The sequence below is a fragment of the Hypanus sabinus genome, chromosome 11 (assembly GCF_030144855.1).
Source record: "Hypanus sabinus isolate sHypSab1 chromosome 11, sHypSab1.hap1, whole genome shotgun sequence".
Classification (NCBI taxonomy): Eukaryota; Metazoa; Chordata; class Chondrichthyes; order Myliobatiformes; family Dasyatidae; genus Hypanus; species Hypanus sabinus.
The window spans coordinates 19,305,559-19,318,369 of record NC_082716.1 but is presented as its reverse complement, the minus strand read 5'-3'; the positions used below and the strand labels follow the sequence as shown (position 1 = coordinate 19,318,369).

Genomic DNA, 12,811 nt, shown 5'->3' with positions numbered 1-12,811 from the left:
GCCGCCATCTTCGCACAATAGTAAAGCAAAATGGCGGCGCTGGAATGGATGGAGGACGAGCGCTGACAATAATAAAACAACATACACAGGCAGCCCGGCCACTTCGCGCACCTTCCCTCGTGCCAAAGGTACGTGCCCTTTTCTTCTTTAAGAAGAAAGCAACAAAACTTTCGTGCCGCCGGAACTCAGCGGCTCGCTTGGCGCTCGGGTTTGACGGTGGTTGTTCCGTTTGGATGTTTTTTCTTCTGAAGTACATGTTTCGTGTGCCAGCCTCCCTCCTCCCCCCCTCCCCTCCGCCTTGCCCAGCTACTTGGTTGGATTGTGGCGTTTGGGAGCAGCGAACACGGTAGCGTGACATGTTCATGCTGACACAAGCCTGGCGGCATGGGGCACACACACACCGCTTCCATGTCTTTCTTGCCACGCCAACATGACATTCCGGACCAATTCGAGGGGTTATTGCCAACCCCCAGCAGGCAAAATAAATAATAAAAAAGTTAGCTTTTAAATCTCTTTTTCTTTCAAATTTTGTGCCTAAAGGCATTAAATGCTCTCTTTTCGAGTTGGTTCTGCAACTCCATGCACTCGCACACAAAGTAAAATCATTCTTTGATTCTGGGCAAAACGGGAGAAACATTAGGAAAATGTTGAAGGAATTAAAAGGGTTTGTACTTTGCAGCTTTCTGTTCCATCCCCTTCAACTTGGATTGCTAGTCTTGAAGTATGTCCCACGTATGCTAATGCTAACATTTAATTTGCTTGGTATTTGATGTTTTGTTACCAAAGAATACCATCAAGGCCAATGATATACCTGTACATAGCATTAACCTTTGGTTTCCAGTGCATGTTTTTTAAATACTGCAATAGGATAATGACTGTTAGGAGGGTCAGAAAGTAAATGTGGATAATATGAAGTATTGCTGCATAAGTTTATGTTTAAATGTTTGCACAACTTTTGGAAGCTGTAAATTTTTCTATCAAGACTTTTGGGTGCTTTTGATGGTAACGGTTTATAACTCTATTTTTAAAATGTGAGGTGCTTAAAAGTTCACTGCTGTATAACAATGTAAATTTCAAGTTTTAATTGTGAGGATGTTACCTTAGTTTAGAAATGCAAAGGTGTAGTAGTTCATTGTCTTAGTTTTTAAAAATTGGTAATGTCTTTTTTCCTGCCTGATCTTAAGTACACCCTAGTTAATATTGGGTCTAAAATTATCTGAATTGAGGATTGGTAGTATGACGTGCACTCTGGCTAAAGAACTGCTTTGAATTATATCAGTTATTTTGTAGACACATGTTATGTCCAGTTTGTACATAATAGGGTTTCATAAATGGTGCTTGAGTACAATCTTATCTTATTGACTGCTGAGGGTGATGTTAGCCATTCTGGCTTTTCTGGATGTACATTATAAAAGCATGTGGTTTTCATGGTTTCATTGTTGTGCTCTGCATCTTCTTAGATTTAAATTGAATTTCATAGTGTAAGACTTCATAGATGTGGGGGAGCTTGTAACATACGGAATGCTTAGCTCTTATCAGTCCGTTTATAGTTGACACAACTGTCATAGTCGCTTTCATATTTCAAATATTTACAATGTTTTTGAGGCCTAGGTGTAATGTTGACCCTCAAATAAAGGTGTAGTGAAGATTGGCAGTTTTTGTTGAAGATTTAGCAAGTATTTTGTCATTTAAATTTTTGTTTAAAAACTTAATCTTACTGATAGAAGATGGATTATTTTGATGCACTCAGAAATATCACTTGACAGTCATCACTATCTATTTAAACTGATCTGTTAGCATAGTTCAAAAATGTCAATTCACATCATTTAACTGACAGAGAGCAACAAAGGTTTGTTGCACTCTTCATCAAAAGTTTCATGTCTTTTTGATTAGGACAAAACGATTCTTGATTGGTCAGGACATGAAGGGATATATGGGGGAAGGCAAGAGATTAGGGCTGAGAGGAAAATTGGATCAGCCATGATGAAATGGCAGAGCAAACTCAATGGGCCAAATAGCCTAATTCTGGTCCTATATCTTAAGCTCTTTGGAATTGGTGCATTGTTTATCCAGTCACTTTTTTAAAAGTTGGAAAGGTTTTTTTGAAAGTGATCTATGATTTTTAAAAAATCAACATTGTAAAACAGCAATTCGAAAATGTTTTTATATTCAAATTGCTGAAATTTAAATATAGTATTTGAATGTGATATTTGAAATTTGAATATTTTAGAAATTATTTTGGAAAATATTTGTATTTTGGCTCTACGTTTAAACAAGTTACTCAGGTGAATAGGAATGGAAATAAAATGTTTCCTTTCCCCTATGGGATCTATTAATATGTTGGAGAAAAAAACTGTATATGCTCTATTAACTGTTTCATTCTTACCTTTACTTCACATATAATGTTTTGGATTTCATGGATAATCAAAGCCAAGTTTATTGTCACATCCATAAGTACATGTATGCTGATTTTGGTGCTCTTGAATAAACATTCCAATTTATTGCAAACCTGATGAAATTGTACATGATAAAGATAATTACATTTTTCTGGATAGATAGATATTTTATTGATCCCGAAGGAAATTAGAAGTGCACAGATATACAAATATTAGAAGAGCAGTAAGAAAGAATAAAAAAGTAAGTTACCTCAAACAGTCTAACTGGAGGGGGTTATCCCTTCCTGGGCTATAGGTTGACGCATTATTGCCGAGGGTAAGAATGACCTCGTATAGTGCTCTTTGGAGCAGTGCAGTTGTCTTAGTCTACTAATGGTGCTCCTCTCTTATGCTAAGGTGGCATGCAGAGGACAAGAAACATTGTCCAGAATTGTCCCGATTTTTTTTTCCCATAGGGTCCTTTGTTCTACCACAGCCTCCAGTGTGTCCAGTTTAAATCCTATAACAAAGTCAACCTTTCTAATCAGTTTATTGAGTCTGTTGGCATCACCAGTGTTCTTTGCTGTTGATTGCTGTTCTTTATTTCTGAGGAGACCAGTGGTCATCACTCAATTTTCAGCATCAAATGTATAGCAGCATTTATTGTACATTGATAATTAACTTTGAGTAGGCAATGCATCATTATTTCAAAATGTAGTCCTGTGACCATGAAGGGTACTGCTGGAGAGCTACGAGAGAACTGAAAGGTTTTAACCCAATAATGACTCAGGAATGACGCTACCCTCCCATTTTGAAATACTGTGTAGTGTGGAGTTGAAATTTGAAGTCATGACATTCCATGATGCTTGTTGCCCTTGTCTTAGATTGTGGGTTTGGAACGTGCTATCACAAAATCTTTTGTCATTTGCTGTATGTCAGTCATCTACATTGCAAAAGGGTTGGAATATCAGGAAAATAACTTTTTTCAAGATATTATGTACTTTTACTCTCTTGTGAATCAATATGTTTCCATTAGATGCTCTATGTGGGGGATACTATTGTAATAACTGATGAAAGAGCTGCGTCCTTTGTGGAAACCATTGACTAGGATGGCTCTATTCTTAAGTTTATATGAAAAATGATCTCATTGAAAGATGAGGATCTATGGGGGACTGACAGATGCTGAGTGTTTTCCCCTTGGCTTGAAAATATAGAACTAGGGTTTTTTTTTTGTCGTGATAAAAGGTCAGTCTTTCAGGGCTAAGGCACAAAATTTTATGTTTGAGTGTTATGAATCTTAATAGCATTCTGTATCCTGTGGAGGCTCCATTGTTGAGTATTTTTAACATCAGAGTTGTTAAAACACTTAAGTCAGTTTGTCAGCTGTCAAGTTCGTGCCAAATCTCTGCAGAACATTCAGTGGGCTCTCTATCCCCTTCATCACAAGGTAAGCCTCTACTTCCTCAGAGGAGGCTGAACAAATTTGCCATGTCCCCTATGACCCTATCCTATTTCTATCGCTGTACAATAGAAAAAATCCTATCTGAATGCATTAATGCTTGGTATGGAAACTGTTTTGCCTGTAACTGCAAGAAACTATAGAGTTGTGGAGCTAACTTAGCACATCACATAAACTAGCCTTTCCTCCGTGGACTCTTCTTCTTGCTGCCTCAGCAAAGCAGCCAACATAACCAAAGACCCCACCTACCCTGGACAGTCTCTCCTCTCCCCCCCCCTCCCCCCCAATGGATGGAAGATACAAAAGCTTGAAAGCGCATGTTATCAGGCTCAAGGACAGTTTGTATCCCATTAGTAGAGAACTCTTGAGCTCACAGTATACCTTATCATCTACTTTGTAGCCTTGTACATTATTGTCTATCGACACTGCACTTTCTCTGTAACTGAAACAATTCATTCTGCACTCTGGTATTTCACCTTGTACTTCCTCAATGCACTGTTGTAATGAATTGAACTGTATGAGCAAAATTCAAGACAAATTTTTGACTGTTCTATCAAAAGTAGTGGATTTGGCCCAGTATATACTGGGTAAAGCCCTCCCACACCATTGTGCACGTATATATGAAACGCTGTTGTAGGAAAGCTGCATCCATCATTGGAGGTCCCACCTAACTAGGTTATGCTCTCTTCTTGCTGCTACCATCAGGTAGAACGTACAAGAGTCTCAGGACTCGCACCACCAGGTTTAAGAACATTTTCTACCCCTCAACCATCAGGCTCTTGAATAAAAGGGGATAACTCCACTCACTTGCCCCATCATTGAAATGTTTCTACAATAAATGATCTCACTTTTAAGGACTCTTTATCTCATAATCTCATGTTCTTGTTATTTATTTATATTTGCATTTGCACAGTTTGTCTTCTGCACTCTGGTTGATCTTTCATTGATCATATTATGGTTACTATACTATGGATTTGTTGAGTATGCCCGCAAAAAAATGAATCACAGAGTCGTATATGGTGACATGTATGTACTTTAAGAAGATTTATCCACTTCCGTTTTGAAAATGATTGTTGAATATGCATATTAGGCATTAAGTTCCAAATTTTAAGTACTTGTATTTGGAAGATTTTTTTTCACACTTTATGTTTTTTGCTTTTTGATTCTGTCATTAGCAGAAACAACTACTCTTCATTCACCTTGACTGAACTCTTGATTGTACAAATGTCCAACTTTCTGAAGTTTGTCCAAGTAATTGAGGTCTCTTGTCCTTGAGACAATTGCACTGAATCTTTTTTCCCCAAGGACATCCATATGGTTTTCAGATCTATCCTGTAATAGTGTGAACAGAACTAGATGTAATCCTCTGGTTGCTGCCAAACTTTTAACAAAAGTTTAACATTGTTTCCTTGTTTTTTGACTCAGTTGATAAGCAACACCCAGAATCCTGTAGCCAATTTATAAAGCTTTCTCAAATGGTTATAGTACCTTCAAAGGTTTGTCATCCAGGTATTTCTCTTTTTGCACCATTATTAGAACCTGCATCTTTTATATTGGCTTTCATCATTCTACCTTTCACATTTTATCAATTCATAACTGTTTTAAGTTTCAGGTGCCTAGTGTGGTCCAAGTTCTAGCTGAAGGTTGATAGAATTTTGGAGATGTGAGATATTGAGGAATTGGGTTGGCCATGATCTTATTGAATGTAACAACAAGCTCACAGGGTGGAGTGGACCCTTGTGTTTCCTATGGAGTGTGCTGAATGTTGTCTTGCCTCTTCCAACACTTTTGTCAATACAGTGGATTCCGATTAGTTGGGACAGATAGGGACCAGTACATTTTGGCCTAATGACGTGGCTGTCACAATTAGCCAAAGTTTCATGGAAATAGTTAAAGTATTTTTAAAAAAATACTTAGTATTGCGTATTAGTAAAACTGTATGTTAGTTCCTATTAGTTATCAATGGAGGAATTCATTCAGTGGCGCATTCTTTTCATTAATTGTAAATTAATGAAATCAACACAGACACCTTCATTGACGATTGCATCCTCCAAATCTTCATTTTCATTGTAAAGTTTGAGATGATTGTCAATACCTTCGAATTTTTCTTAGATCCTAATTTGAAGTAATTAAATAGTTTCATTTTCACTCCTGGTCATTTCTGTCATCTCCAAACTTAAATGCTTGAAACCCAGTGAGCAGAACACTTCTAAATTGTCTTATTGTTTATTTCTTGCCACTACCAGTGACAAAAGTCATTGCTTTTTGAACTCAAACACACACAACTGATGCTATGTAAAAAAAAACTTTGTGTTAACCATGTTGTAGTGTCTAACGGCCACACAAGTTCACATGACTGACGAGAGTTAGAAGCTATTCAGCAATAGTCTCCTGTCCCGATTAAGTGGCAGAGTGTCCCAAACTCCTCAAGGGAATCCTGGCTATTTTTTTGATTAGTTTTTGTTCTTTAATAATTGTCACAGATAAGTGGCTACCCCGATTAGCCGATTGGCCCAATTAACTGGAATCCACTGTATATTTGAATCAAGATCTCATCCTGTACAACTTTTGATGACCCTTGGATAGCTATATGGATGGAAAGGTTTAGAAGGTTATGGGCCGAACTTTGGCAGATGGGATGGGATGGAACTAACTCAGATGGGGCATTCTTGGTTGGTCTGGACCAGTTAAGTGAATAGCCTGTTTCTGAGCTGTATATCTCTGTGAAGGAATGCTTGAAGGAACCTAAACTGAGCACCAGAGGTTGGTTATTGGTGAGAATGCAGATGATGACTTGGAATTTACAGAGAGTGGTGGATCAGAAATGAGCCAGATTGGATTTTGCATGGTGGATCCTGTCTGGATAATTTCTTTATGTTTGCTGAGTAGATTCTGTATGTGTTGCTCAACTAAAATATTTTTGCTAGAGGCACAACTATTTCTGGAATACATCAATGGTATCAGGGAAAGAATGATGTAAGGACTTTCAATTTTTGCTGCATCCATTTGGTAGTCATTTTTAGATATTGTGGATTGAATTAAATTTATGAGGACCTGCTGGAGAAGATTGAGGTGTCTAGCAACAGATTTTTGACCGAGGATGCTCATGAGCTATGCCTTGTCAGTTTATTCATTTAAATGCTTGGCTGGTATTTATAAAAGAGTTGGGCTGTCTGATCTTTGTAATTGCTGAATTGGCCCATCACCATATACAAATGGATATGGGAGGACTATAAATTGAGATTGCTTCTTCCTTTGTCCAATATTCTTCCACAGCTTTGTTACTTTTTCCAGATTACACCTCTGTTAGGATGTCCTGTTTCTGGTATGCTGTTCTGCTGTGATTGAGCCATGGACAGTAATCGAGGGATTTGCTGGGCTGTGTTTTTTTGCAGATACAACTCTGTGGCTTCTGATTATGTTCTGGGCCTCATGGATGTCCAGCTCAGAATTTATCCCATGTAGCATGACGGTGGATATCTTCTTTATTGAATGTAGAATAATTGTTGGCAAGTCATATTGCAACTTTATAAAACCTTAGACCACATTGGGAGTACTGTGTGTAGTTCTGACTGTAGGATGACTGCTTGGATTGGAGTGTATGAGTTATAAGGAGAGGTTGGACAAATGTGGAATATTTTTTCTAGAGCTCTAGAGGCTAATGGTTGACTTGATAGAAGTATATAAAATCATGAAAGATGCAGATAGTCTTTTCCCCAGGGTGGCATTGTCAGTTTCTAGAGATAACTACTTTAAGGGGAGATAGGGAAATATGAAAAGAGATACACAAAGTAAGTTGTTTTTTTACTGAGAGGACACTGCTGGGGAGGGTGAGAAGCAGATACAATAGCAATGTTTAAGAGTCAGTCAGACAAATGGATGAACAGGTAAGGAATAGAAGGTTGTGGACCATATACAGTAAGATGGGATTAGTTAGATTGGTATATTGTTTGGTGCAGACATGGTAGGCCGAGGAGTCTGTTTTTTCCCATTCCTCTGTTCCAGGGTGTGCAAATCTAGTCTCACTTGCTAACAGCATTGAAAATCCATCCCATCTAATCCTGAATGCTTCAGTCACAGTGAAATGATTATCACAGAATCAACATAAATTTGGAAAATAATAGCTTTCCATTAGATTCCACTGGAGATGAGCTTCTTGAATATTCCACACAGTCATTGACTTCTGGAAATAACTAGGTAGTGTAAACATTTCTCATAGTATCACTCAATGTTTCTAATTGAAAGATGCATCTATAATTTTAATGTTTTACGGAAGACACTCAGCAGTTTATGGCACTGTTGTAAGCTTTCAGAGATTCGAGCTACAGATTGATTCATTATGAGGAAGTCATCACTAAAGTTAATTTGCTTTTTTTGCCTTAACCTTTTGTACTGCCCTTTCTAATTCTGAGAGTTACAACTCATAGTTTAAATGCATTATGCCTACTTCATAAATACCAAACAAAAGTGCTGGGTTATTACTACATTGATTTCAGTGAGATTTTTGCTCTGCTCATCAGTCGGCACTGTATTTCCTATATTATAACAGTGACAATGCTTCAAAAATGCTTCTTATTTCTACCATTCTTGGGAATACCTGAGGCCTTGTTTGGCATAACATATATCATTTTATATTTGAATAAGAACTAGTATGGAAGAGTGCCTCCTTAAATTCTCTTTAAATCCTTCATATCATGTGCCCTCCCACAGTATCAATCTGCTGGGGTGATTGCTTGGGGATAGGGGGTGGGAGGGGGTGTTAGTGGCCACTGCTTCATGCTGGTAGTCCTGTACTCTGCTTTTGACCTGATTGGGAAGTAATCTCAGAATGATTCATCAAAGGATCGGATTGCTTTGCAGATCCCCCTAACTGTTCCCTTCATCTGTACAGCTTGTTGAACTATTGTCATTATTGTTTTGTGGGCAAAATGTAAACAAAATCAAGGAAACAGGAAATGAGATGATTACAAACCTGTTAAAATCAATTTTGCCTGAGTTTCATCTGATATTTCCAGCATATTGACTAAATACATGGTAAATTTGGGGGGAAAAGAATATTACCAGCCTCTTCCAAAGGAAAGTATTGTAAGACACACACAAAAAAAGATTCAAGATCTATCATGAAATTCATAGGCAGTATGATACCAAGTCTGAAAATACAAGCCTTTATAGAAGGGCTTAAAGTGGATTGGTAGTATCCACTAAGGCCTCAAAAGAAAAAACTACCACAAATCTATAGGAACCAATATGACATGGATTTCTTCTTTTGTTGCTGTCAGGATTGGCTTTATGGAATCTCTCATTCAGTAACAATAATGTTACATAGCAGGCCTCACAGCTTATCATATTGAAGAAATCTCCAAAACAGTAAATCATAAAGCAATTCAGTAATTTTTAAGCTATCTTTGAAATCTTTCTTCTTTCCTGTCAACTGCATGATCAGTTTTATTTATCTTCTGTGAACTACTTCATCATTCTCCCACACATTTAAGTTTCAATCACTAATATGTATGGCCAAGGAATCAAGTACTGAACCTTGAAACCCACTAGTAATAGTAATCTAGACACAGAACATTCACCACACAGTGCCTCTATTTCCTGCCAGCCTTGGGTCCTAATTCCCACTTGCCTGGAATTTTCAGGTTCTATTTTTTGACCAATTGATGAAATGAGACCATATGAAAAACTTTGCTAAAATCCATGTTGACTGTATCATATTCATTGGCTGTATTAACCTTTCTTCTTATCTTTTCAATTGAGTTAAGTGACATAACCTGAACAAAGCCTTGCTGGCTATCCATAATTAATCAGTGTCTTTTCAAATAATGGTTTATATTATCCCCGGAATTGTTTTCAATAATTTTCCCATCACTGAAGCTAAGTAGTTTGCCTGTAATTATTTAGTTTACCTCTTCCTCCCTTTTTAAATATTCCCCCTCCAGCATTCCTGAAGCCAGATAGAATAAATAACGGTTAGATCATTTTGCATTTCCTCCCTTGCTCTTTTTAAACAGCCTAAAATACTTCATTCATGACTAGTGGTTTATCTACTTTTAAAGATGCTAAATTGCTTGATATTTCCTATCTTATCTCGTCCAGTATTTCACTTCCTCCATAATTATAACAATGGCATTGTAAAGACAGCTGCAATGTATCTGATGAGAACCTAAACACACATGTCCTGTTTCCTTAAAAAGGTTGACTTTTTTACTTACTAATAATTTCTGTTTTTTCCTTGCTTTTAGGTTCTCTAATTCCAAGCTCCTTGGATCTTCTTTGATGTTTACCTGTCAGTATTTTTATGCCTTCCTGTTTTTCTAATTTCTTTTTATTTTCACCCTTAATACTGAGGGAAGCCTGGATGAATGCAGAAAGTATTAAGCTTCTGGTGTCCGATAAAAGCTTCCCTTTTTTGTCGTTTGCTACTTTTTGTGCTCTTGGATATCCAGGCAAATGTACATTGGCAGCATTGTCTTTTTTAATATAGGAATCTCCTTCACTTGGCTTGAGCCAAATTGATTTCATTCTACTTATCCTGAACTACTTATTAACTTTGCAATATTGGCCTTTGTTTTGTTGTTTGAAGTGAAGACTTGAAGAATGAAGTAAGTTTTTGCTATTTTCTGCATTATATTGGGATTTTCACCAGGCCAGAAGGGGCTTGGGACTGGGAGATTAAATTCTGTTTAGTAAGGATTCTCGGCCTGTATAATGGGGAATTATGTCTTCTCATTGCCAAGCCATTGCTATCTAGCTCCAGGCCATAGAGGGTTATGGTGAAATTTGCTTTTTCTATATGGATCAGGAATGTTCAGGGAGGGGGAATCATGGATTGGTGACTGCTTTGTGGGGCAGATTCAGTGAGTTCTTAACAAAAAGTTCAATTTCAAAGTAAATTTATTATCTAAGTATATATCTGTCACTATATACAATCCTGAGATTCATTTTCTTGCAGGCAATCACAAGAAATACAAGGAACACAATAGAATCAATGAAAGACCATACCCAACAGAACAGATAACAACCAATCTGCAAAACTATGCAAATAGACTAAGAGGAAAAATGTAATAATTATATTTATTGCTTATTTATTAATATTGTTATTAAGAACGTAAGATGAAGAGTCCTTGAAAATGAGTCCAATTCAGTGGAAACAGTTCAATGATTGGGTGAGTGAAGTTATCCCCTCTGGTTCAGGAACCTGATGGTAATAACTGTTCTTGAACTTGGTGGTGCAAATGCTCAGATTCTTGTACCACCTTCCTGATGGCAGCAGCGAGAAGAGAGCATGGCCTGGATGGTGGGGTCCCTCGATGATGGGTGTTGCCTACTTGCGATAGTGCTCTGTGTAGATGTGCTCAGTGGTGGGTAGGGCTTTACCCGAGATGGAATGGACCGTATCCAATACCTTTCAAGGGCATACCAGGTTGTGATGCAGCCAATCAATGTATTGCCTGCATCACACATCTATAGAAGTTTGTCAGAGTTTTAGATGTCATGCTGAATCTTTGCCATCTTCTAAGGAAGTAGTGGAGCCACTGTGCTTTCTTCGTAATTGCACTTGCATGCTGGACCTAGGATGGGTCCTCTGAAATGATAGCACCAAGGAATTAAGTTGCTGAGCCTTTCCACTGCTGATTCCCCCAATGAAGACTGGCTCACGGACCTCCAGTTACCTCCTGAAGTCAATCATCAGCTCCTTGGTCTTGCTGACATTGATTAAGAGGTGGTTGTGCCACCACACAGCCAGATTTATATTTTCCGATCTATATGCTCTTTCATCACCACCTTTGATTCGGACGACCATGGTGTTGTCAGCAAACTTTTATGGTAGTGGAGCTATGCTTAGCCTCACAGTCGTAAGTGTAAAGCAAGTAGAACATGGGGTTAAGCACACAGCCTCTGTTGATGGAGATTGAAGGAGATGTTGTTACTAATCCAAACTGACTGGGGTCTACAAGTGAGGAAACTAAGGATTTAGTTCCACAAGGAGGTGCTGAAGCCTAGGTCTTGCAGCTTATTGACTAGTTTTGAGTGGATGATAGTATTGAATGCTGAGCTACGGTTAATGAAGAACATCCTGATGTATCCATCTTCACTAACAAGAGAAAATCTGCAGGTGCAGGAAATCTAAGCAACATGCACAAAATCTGGAGGAACTCAGCCCGTCAGGCAGTATCTATGGCAAAGAGAATAGTCAACATTTTGGGCCGAGCTCCTTCTTTAGGACTGGAAGAATGATGAGTCTGAGTAAGAGAATGAAAGGGGAGAGGAAGAACCGTAAGGTGTACAGAAAAGCTGGATGAATTCAGCAGGTCAGGCAGCATCCATTGAAAGGAGCAGTCAAGGTTTCGGGCGAAACCCTTCGTCAGGACTAAAGAAGGAGGGGGCAGGGGCCCTATAAAGAAGGTGGGGGGAGGGTGGAATGTGCCAGGTGAAAAACCAATCAAAGGAAAGATCAAGGGGTGGGGGAGGGGAAGCAGGGAGGGAATAGGCCACCCCTTGATCTTTCTTCTGATTGGTTTTTCTCTTGGCACATTCCACCCTCCCCTCACCTTCATTATAGGACCCCTCCTTCTTTAGTCCTGACGAAGGGTTTCACCCGAAACGTTGACTGCTCCTTTCAACAGATGCTGCCCGACCTGCTGAGTTCATCCAGCTTTTTTGTATGTCTTGATTTGACCACAGCATCTGCAGTGTACTTTGTGTCAAGAACCATAAGGTGATAGGTGAAGCTGGGAGGGGTGAAGTTAAGAGTTGTGAAGTTGATTGATGAGATATAGGGCTGTAGAAGAGGGAACCTGATAGGAGAGGACAGAAGGCAATGGAAGAAAAAAGGGGGAGGAGCACCAGAGGGAGGGAGGTGACAGGCTGTTAGGGAGACGAGGTGAGAGGTATATGGGAATGGTGAAGTGGGGGGCATTACTGGAAGTTCGAGAAATTGATGTTCATGCCATCAGGTTGGAGGCTACCCAGA

General features: G+C 38.7%; 1 protein-coding gene across 8 annotated transcripts in view; it reads left to right on the top strand.

Moving 5' to 3' along the window:
• znf644b (zinc finger protein 644b) overlaps window positions 1–12,811 on the top strand; it is a 134,301-nt gene that overhangs the window by 5,632 nt on the left and 115,858 nt on the right. For 3 of the 8 annotated variants that reach the window (XM_059983867.1, XM_059983863.1, XM_059983865.1), the window contains exon 1: window positions 2–128. The exons of 1 other annotated variant lie outside the window; for it this stretch is intronic. The gene's annotated coding sequence lies outside the window, so the exon portion shown is untranslated. Of the gene's footprint in view, window position 1; window positions 129–12,811 lie in introns of those variants that run through there. 4 more of the 8 variants (XM_059983868.1, XM_059983864.1, XM_059983871.1 and 1 more) reach the window with 3 other exon arrangements.